Source organism: Xyrauchen texanus, chromosome 18 (genome assembly GCF_025860055.1).
Source record: "Xyrauchen texanus isolate HMW12.3.18 chromosome 18, RBS_HiC_50CHRs, whole genome shotgun sequence".
Taxonomy (NCBI): Eukaryota; Metazoa; Chordata; class Actinopteri; order Cypriniformes; family Catostomidae; genus Xyrauchen; species Xyrauchen texanus.
In genome coordinates, this window is record NC_068293.1 from 2,216,530 (window position 1) to 2,226,708 (window position 10,179).

The following is a 10,179-nucleotide window of genomic DNA, read 5'->3' on the forward strand; positions in this document are numbered from 1 at the left end:
TGACGGAGTTTGAGCCCTGTGGTTGTGCTGAGTTGAGAGACATTCATTGCCCGGAGGGCAAGGTCGGTTGCCGAGCACAGCTCCTGCATCAATCCCGGGGTGGAACTACCCTCCTGCAGTTCTTTCAGCGCCTTGACTTGGTGGACTTGCAGGAGAGCCATGGTGTGCAGGGTGGACGCGGCTTGTCCGCCGGCACCATAGACTCTGTCCATCAGGTGGCGGCGCTTCGCGGGCATAAGTGCACCGCAAGCGCCTTATCTACTGGGGCCATCGCCGAGTAACCCCTGGCTGCTCCGCCATCGAGGGTAGTGAGAGCGGGGGAGCTAAGAGATCTGACCGGGCAGTGAAAGGTGCCTCCCACAAACTTGTCAGCTCCTCGTGCACTTCCGGGAAGAATGGCACTAGGGCGGGGCGTGGCTGTGAGCGCCGCCACGAGCCCAGATACCAATCATCAAGCCGCGAGGGTTCAGGGGAGAACGGAGGGTTCCAATCTAGCCCGACGCACGCGGCGGCCCTGGAAAGCATGTCCGTCATCTCAGCGATTACAATTACATTTCTAACTCAATGACTAAATAAATAAGCTAGTTGGTTGGTTGGTCTATGAAGTTAATGTGCAAAGAAAATGTTTCCTCTCCTTACAGCACATGAAGATAAAGTAGTAGGTTTCATCTCTTCCACTGTACAGGTGTCTCTACTGTCCCTGTCACACATACATATGCCTATATGCCTTGCCTTTATGAAACAATAGCCTTATAGATTCACTGTCAAGAGGATTTAAATGATTATGAATATAAACCAAGTTGATTTTTATATACTGTATTGTGGTTTTGGAGAGTATTGATGCCTCGAAGCATGTGGCAGATAATGAACTCACTCCATGGGCCATGAAGAGAGAGATGCACAACGATCAAGCTCTGGGACTAATTAATGCTACAGGCCTCTCAAAGACTGACTGAGACATCATTAATAACTGTAAAATGCACAAACAGATACGTCAGAAAATTATAATTTTGTCTTTGCTGGAGGGTTGTCCTTTTTAAGGTAGACCTCACAGTTTGCTGTTGAAGATAGTGGCGTGTGGAGATGGAACTGAACTATTGATGTTTGTGAAGGGGACATCAAAACAGCGATGAAATAAAGCGCTGTTGACTGCAGGGAGCCTCAATCGTATTTCCACGACCCAGTCTGCACACGCACACTTCCTCGTGCTTCCTGAATCCCAGCTCTCAGATTTAATTACTTTGCTTAACTATTCATTTAGGAAATCATTGTCAAGTAAAATCATCTCTGACTGTGATAACTGTACAGGGTTAAAGTCAGCATAAAACAGTATTTCACTTTCATAGTGCGACATATTTCTGAGAGAAACTGGATATTCAAAATATTCTGTTGTTATAGATCCTAATTCTGGTTCCAAAAGTAAAAATCCCATTAATTTCTCCATAGACGAATTGATTTTTCTGATCATTTATAAACCTTTACGTCAGGCCTACCATGACCTCTGATATTAATCGATTGTACATGCTTCTTCACACCAGTCCATTTTATTTCAGAATTCAGCAGCACATGTTCTTACTTCTACTCCATCATGTCAGCACATCACAGGCATGCTTTATAGTTTGCATTGGCTTCCTGTTCAGTCACGTATAGATTTTAAAACTCTCACACTAACATACAATGCTGTGCATGGAATGGCCCCTTCTTATATCTGTGACTTATATCCTTATATCCCTTTACATTCCTTCTCGTTCTCTTCGTTCTGCTGATTATTTTACTCTTCAGCAGCCTCCTTGTAGACTCAAATCTATGGGTGAGAGAGCTTTTTCAGTTGCTGCACCTAGATTATGGAATGCACTTCCTCTTGCAGACAGTTTTAAGAAGTTGTTAAAATCTTTTTAAAATTGCTTTTATAGATTGAGATGACTCATATTTTATTGTGTAGATTAGTTCTGTTGTATTGTTTAGAATTATTTATTGTTTTTTATTGTATTACAGAACTTTTGTACTTTATTTGATTTATTGCCATTTGTTTGTAGCTCTTTGAGTACTAGAAAAGCGCATTATAAATGAAATGTATTTATTTGAAATTTTGATGCCACCTCAGACTGATCATTGTACCCACCCCTGTGAAAAAATCGGGGCACCACCCCTGAATGACGCAATCGAGTCGCTCTCCCTACACATCAAACTACTTATATATCTGAATATTCTGCATTCAACTTAAAAAGCATTGTTTCTTCACTTCTAATCAGGAACTTCAAATCAGTAGTTTTTAATTCCATTATGTCATTCACATTCACATTACAATCCTTCATGGGATTGTAGTTAATTTCCTCATGTCTGATATTTCTTTTTTTTATATCTTTTTTTCTGATTTTCTAAGACTCACCACGGGGCTGGTTGGTTTGGTTCAAGGATTACAACTCTTTTATGAAAAATTTTATGAAATCCCTATATAGATAAAAATTAATTGGAAAAATACGGCTGAGCAAGTGGGCGGGCACTGTTGCATTCTACTCTGGAAAGAACAACAAGAAAGGAAACAGAAACAGAAAAAATGTATGCGGGACATGACTTTATTCACCGGGAATTGATTGGATTGTGATAGTGTCTTTATATGACAAGTAGTTGAGAATGCTGAAAAATAAGAGTAATTTCAGAGGTGGAGCTAATTACATTTTGATTAAAGATTGTGATAACATGCACTTATGTATAATTTATGCACACTTTTGGGTCGCGACCCACCAGTTGAGAAACACTGCTTTAACTCACACACACACACTCATGTCAGACTCCCTTGCTTCTCTTTGACATTTTCTCCACTGCATGTGTGTGTGTGGCTCATGTTGACGGGTCTGACAGTCGAGAAGGAAAGGAGTTCGGCACGCGCTGGTGAGATTCTTCGTCCGGTTGCATTTTTTCTTTTCAATACTGTAGATAAGCAAATGTACATGGTATGAAAACTGTCAATTTTCATTGAAACTGTCAAACTGTCAATTTTCATACCGTGCTATACCGTGAAACCGGTATACCGCTGGAATCCTAGTTTGAGGAAGCTAGCACAGATCCCCAGGCATATGTGTGGGGTCCTATCTCGGCATGAGGGCCGGGCAGCTCAGCCTGAACTTACCTGCTACTGCCTCAATCCCTTAATACCTGTACACACATAACAAACGAGGTGGAAAGTGCTGTCCTGACAGTTTGTGGCCGATGTGCTGTCAAGCCGGGGAAGTAGCAAGGAGAGGAGTGATGGGCTGGGCAGGTGTTTCCTGCATCCCCTGGGAGCAAGCGACTACACCTGCTGGCTGCAGGCCTTGTGATGGATCAATGGGAGAGGAATTGACTAAGCTCTTTAAGCCCTGCACAGGACCTGATTGAAACACTGCCACCACACAAACAATAACAGACATTCATCTTTTAGCGTCGGCAGGGGAGGCTGCAGCCCTGTGCTTGTGCAGGACTGATGAGGGCAGTAAAGGAAAGGAGACTGGTTGGTTAAGGAAATGTTTCTGTGGACCCGTCGTATCACATGGCGCTGCAGAACAAACAGCTTCTTCAGCAAAGCGTATTTATGGAGCAGAAACACTTGCCTCCTCTCAGCTCCTTAAAAGCCACACATTACACAAGTTTACAGGAGGACAGCAATCAGACGTTTAACATTATCCCACTGAGTCATTACGTTCTACCCAACAAAACTTCATTAGATAACTGCATCACACACACACACACACATGTAGTGTTTCCATGTTTTATGGGGACTTTCCATAGACATAATGGTTTTTATACTGTACAAACTTTATATTCTATCCCCTAAACCTAACCCTACCCCTAAACCTAACCCTCACAGAAAACTTTCTGCATTTTTACATTTTCAAAAAACATAATTTAGTATGATTTATAAGCTGTTTTCCTCATGGGGACCGACAAAATGTCCCCACAAGGTCAAAAATGTCGGGTTTTACTATCCTTATGGGGACATTTGGTCCCCACAAAGTGATAAATACACGCCACACACACACACACACACACACACACACACACAAATACAGAAAGATCATCTCAAAACATTGTCTTCACAGCTGAAATTAAGTTTAGAAGATAACTCTGGAAAAATGGCTGAAACTCACACTATATAAATCCATATAGGGGAGACCAGGGCTATTGTCACATGGGGAGATTATCACAAGGGCTATCTGTAAATAACATTTCTGCTGTATCATGGATTGTTTGTCTTTTTTGTATAGGATTTTTGTCCTGACAATTTACTCATAATACAATCTTTCAAAAATGTCAACATGTGTTATACAGTGGCAATAACTGTGGAAACGTTTATGCTAATAGCTTTTTTTTTTTTATATTGTATCCAATATTTTAAGGCATGGGCCTAAACAAATTGTTTACAAAAATATAGCTGTTTATTTCAGAAATACTCTGGATTAAAAAGCGAGACAACTAGCCCCGGTCTCCAATTAATGTTAATCCTTGCAGGTTATTTGACACAAGTATTGCTAACCGATGGATATAGTTTTACAGAGTATGTCAGAAGAAGTAAATTTGAAAAAGTAAATATGACAGTTCAATATGATAATAGGAAATCATAAAGCTCTCACGACTCTTTAAACTTTAATCTGATTAGACAACCCGAAAAAGGTGTTAGGTTTTTGTATTTTGATTTGTGTGGTATGCAATTCTAATCATAACCACTAGAGGTCAGCGCGCTCACACCGGCACTCCTGCTGCAACTCACAGGGGTGGCTGCGGACAATGCAACTCTTTCGTTTAGAGAAGAAACCCATTGCACACAAAATTAAGAATCAATTTTTCATTCACGAAAGGCTTATTGTACCTCAGAGTTTCACCGTGAATTCCACACGACAATAGCAGACTCGAGGAAATACAAATCGTTTTGAACAGACTCGGTAGAGTCGGAGTCCGTGACAGTAATAGATGGACTCCAATATTACGCTCAAAAACCTTTGAGGCTTATTGAAAATTTGAGGCGTAATCTTATCTAAAAGTAACATGCTTTGAAGGCGTTATGAAAAGTGGTTTTGTGTGTGTGTGTGCGCGCGCATCGCTAGCAGCCACACACACTCATAAATCTTGAGGTGAAATAATTGTGTACAGTTGAAATTAATGTAACACGCATTCCTCAGCAGCTAATAAATTAGAGACGGTCTCATTAGCATCTGAATTGAATTCTCATCCAGCGCATGTGGATGGAGCTCGCTCACTTTTCTCGCTTTCTTTCTTTTCCCAAACAACTAGAGAGAAAGAAAGGTAAAGAAATGCAGGTTTAAAAGAAAAACAATGACTATAAAACCAAAGCTTATCATTGGCATGCAAATGCTGCAAAAAAGAACCAACATCCTTGTAATTTATAATTTTTTACTTTGTTTTGGCCTCTTCCTTTATGGTGTAATTTATTGCTTCAGAGTGAGCATCCTGTTGATTGTGTGTTAAAGGGATAGCTCACCCAAAAATGAAAATTGTCTCATATTTTTTTATACCTTCATGTCATCCCAAACCAGCAGGAGTTTCCTGCTTCCATGGAAGAGAAGAAGAGATATTTTGCAGAATGCGCTGACTGCTCTTTTCCATACATCGACATAAAGCATAGTGACGATGGGGGTGGGGGAGGTGGAATGTTGTTACTCTACGACCATGTGCTACATGGACAGGTTTTGCTGTTAAGCACTGTCTCTGTGAATGTGATCATCCCAATGCCCTACTCACTTCGAAGGACAGATCTCTTGATGTGGGCACTCTGAAGGGAGCATTCACCCTTCGCTAATAGTCTTGTTAAAGGGCTCTTCGTGAAAAAAATATTTTCTTACTTTCATTTGGAACGACCCTATGAGTGGCGTCACCTTCTTGCAGTGCCCTCCAAGGGCACAAAACTGCCCCATATCAGCATTTCCCACTGAACGTGTTGACATACTTCTTCTTGTGAATGTCGACGGGGTGGGGGTGAGGTAATAATATAGTGGATGCCACGACTTTTCTAACAAAACTACAGTGTTTTGTAAAACTACATGTTTACCTGATTCAGCTGAGCTTTTGTGGATGAGATGCCCAACGCTTGAAATAGATTCACTATGTTGCCTCGCTGTCTCTGCTCCACATTACAGTCTTCACAAATCTTTAATCATGTCACTGCATTGGTACTCAGCAACTCTTATGTATTTATAAGATTAATGCAGGGAAAGATGACGGTATCACGGTGAGAGAAAAGAGTTCAGAAAAAATGCTGGTAGCCATGAAAGCAAAGACTGTTTACCCAGTTTTAACTGAATAATTACATCAGACGCATGTTCGACTCCTCAAGAATCACTATTGGAATCACTTCTAATAATTCACAGAATAATTCTATATATTGATTAAAATTTGTCATTTAGATATTTTAATTAATTGCAAGACAAGAGTAAGATGTTAGGCTCAATTATAGACTATAATTTTCTAATTTAAATAATGGTCACCGTGGCTGAGATGCATAGTATATGGTAGAGCTATATGTATGTAGCTCAACTAAGAGTAATGTTATATTCCTTAATGAATTTATTTCTCTCGTATTGCTATTTTTATCAACATGGCTTGAGTATTTACAGATATTGAGGGATGGTGCTTGTCACTGGCACAGCATAATAAACGGACAAAGATATTTTTCCACATAGCACCCATGTAATATCTTTACAACTGTTTGAAAGCGATCTAAAATGTAGTGTTAAATAAATGCACCGAATGACATGAAAATTTACTCTCAGAATATTTCATCAATCATGAAATGTGTCCTGTATTTCTGTTGGGTGTTTAATAGACTAGCAATGCCCAATTTGCGAATTAATAATTCTTTTGAGTCGATTCTTTTCAGTGAATTGGGCTCACAAAACGGTCTAAATCCATTCGTGATTCAGAACAATTTGTTTGGACCACTCTCTCACTGAATCATTTGGAGCAGTTTCTCACACAGTAAAACAGTATCGGGATATTTATGAATACAGAGAGCAAACAGTGCTGGATACAGTGGAAATGTACCTAAAATCAACTGAAACAAAAGGCTGTCTTTTTAAGAGGTAACTTTGAGAAACTTCAGCTAGTGATGTGTCAGGTGAACAAGGGGCTGTTCAAACTGAATGCGTTTTCCATATAAACATTCGCATGATGGACACTTTTGACAACTGCATCACGTTTCACTGTGTTGTTAGCACCTCTCACAGGAGCTCTACAATTTTAGACACTGTGTCAAGTTTAAAAGAACTTCTTCAACTGATAAAAACGTGTCTTGAAACACTTGTGTCCTGCTCTATTCGTTGTGGTGCATTTTGCTCTCTGAACGGTTACTGGAAGAAATGCTTTAGCCAATAATTATATGAATTCTACTTATACTCGAGAAAATATAACAATGCTTATCTAAAAGTCAACAAAATGCAATGCTTGTTTTTTGCACAAAAAAACAAAACAAAACAGGGGAGCATGCCCCCGGACCCCCCATAAAAGGTTTATTAGGCAGATTTCTGTGAGTACCCACAGATTAAATCCCACAGGCACCCATGCCACAAACCCCCTCTCAATTAAAACAGTGGCGGATGTAATAAATGACATTGTGTGACTGTATGGTGCTAATCACTGATCGATGTATTTATCCATAGACACAAACAAAATCCCAGGACCGATGCAGATATAGGGTGCAATTATATTAAATATTTAATGGAGCTCCAGAACTGCTCCTCAAGAATGACTAATTATTAAAAACAGTAAAAACATTATCTGTGCATAACCTAAATAAAATTCATTAGTTTCATGATATCACAACCAGTATCCCCACTGATGCTGATGGATATGGTCTTGTACGGTTGATTTTGCCCAGACAATGAACATGTTAGGAGGATCTGAGCAGTTCTTTATCAAGTAGAAGAGAGACCAAAGTGTCTGTTTTTGGGTACCGTGTGTGTGTGTGTATGTTGGCAGTGCACTATTATCTTGTTCTGTGCTTCTTATCAGTTCAGTGTACAGCAGCAGGTCTGCTCAGAGCCCACGATCATAGATACACACTTAAGTTTATTTATTTAATGATGAGGCCATTCCAACTTCCTGACAAAAGTTCAGATTTTGCTCTTATGGAAAGAAATTTGTTCTTTTATTCACCAAAGTGGCACTCAACTGATCACAATGTATAGTCAGGACATTAATAATGTGAAAAATTATTATTACAATTTGAAAAGAATTTGTAGAAGTTCTTTAACTACTTCAAAGAGTTCTCATAAAAAAAATCCTCCACATGCACCAATGACAGCTTTGGCATTCTAGCTGTCAGTTTGTCCAGATACTCATTTCACCCATCGCTTCCTGTAGCACTTGCCATAGATGTGGCTGTCTTGTCGAGCACTTCTCATGCACCTTACAGTCTAGCTGATCCTAAAAAAGCTCAATGGGGTTAAGATCCATAACTCTCTTTTCCAATTATCTGTTGTCCAATGTCTGTGTTTCTTTGCAGTTCTTCCCATAAGGCCTGTACTCCTGAGTCTTCTCTTTACTTTTGTACATGAAACTGGTGTTGAGCGGGTAGAATTAAATGAAGCTGTCAGCTGAGGACATGTGATGCGTCTAGTTCTCAAACTAGAGACTCTGATGTACTTATACTCTTGTTTAGTTGTACAGCTGGCCTTCCACTTCTCTTTCTTTCCTTGTTAGAGACAGTTGTCCTTTGAATTTAGTGTTCACCTTTATATGAAATCTTCAGTTTTTTGGCAATTTCAAGCATTGTATAGTCTTCATTCCTCAAAACAATGATTGACTGATGAGATTCTAGAGAAAGCTGATTCTTTTTTCAATTTTTTACCAAATATCGCCATAATACATTCCAGTCTTTTTCATACTGTGGCAACTCAAAAACAAACACAAACACAAAGACAACGTTGAAATTTATTTAATGAACCAAATAGCTTTCAATTGTGTTTGACAATATAACAATATAATATGTGGCTTTAGAAGGCAATTTATTTCCATATTATTGAACATAAGCCTATCATTGGCCTACAGTCTACAGTAATCCATTTTGCATTACATTCAATTCATCAATCTATTTTAAATAGATTTATTATAAGGTCTTTTCTAAAGGCTAATTAATACTTACTGGGCAAACAGGCTTCGCCAACAAATGATGACAAAATGCAGTGATGTTTATGTTCTGCCAATGTGTACATTTTGTGAGATTTCTCCTGTTTGCGCACATCTCTGAAATTCTTGACCTTGGAGAACACGGCTGGTTGAAGCCATTGAAATGGATAACTTTGAAGCCTGCCTCTAAGAGATTGTGCAGTAGTATACTGTGGCAGCGGGGGCGTGGTCAAGCGCCCGTCCGGGAGAGGAAAGCGGTAAGGGCGCTTACACCTGAGCTAAATTATGCCACACCTGTCTCTAATTCCAGTGAGCACGAGGAGAGCGGCATAAAAGCAGACTCCGAGCCTCCAGTGAGAGAGAGAGCCTAAAAAAGCAACCCAGTGTGCTGTATGTTGTGTGGTGTTAAAGAGAAAACAGCAATTAAAAAGCCTACCTTCAGTCAAACCCTGTTTCCTGTGTCCTCCTTGATCGCCCTTCCCGTAACTTTGTTACATATACTTTTTACATGATTTTCCACACAAAGTCTACAAAGACAGAGCGGCTATGACAGATGAGTAGAGAGCAATTGGATTTTTTTTTTAATGAAAGGGGCTCCGTTACAAATTTAATAAAGCAAAGCGACACAGCACTAAAAGCAGTGGTCCAGGGATAGAGAACCCTGCATTTTTAGCTTTACTTGTGGCTGAAACAGTATGTTGAACACTGTGACAACACCCTAAATTAACAAATTTTTAAACAACGCAGCGCGTAGTATAGTGTGCTTTAGGTGTGCTAGGGTGCTTTAGCTCATCCAGGAGAAAAAAGTTAGACTTTCAAAGTATAAATCACGCTTGAGGTTGTGTCATTGAACACAGGCATCAGAAGGACACTTTTGGCAATTTTGGTTGCGTCACGTCTATACTCTGCTTTTCAATTGTATGTCGCAGTGTCAAGTTAAATGTAGTTTGAAACTAAGAAAAACACATCTCAAGATCCCTGTATCTGATACTGTGATCCATCCACAAGTTCTCAACTTCTGCTGCTAGTGTCAAGCAAGCCTGAGTGTGCTTTTTTGTCTAT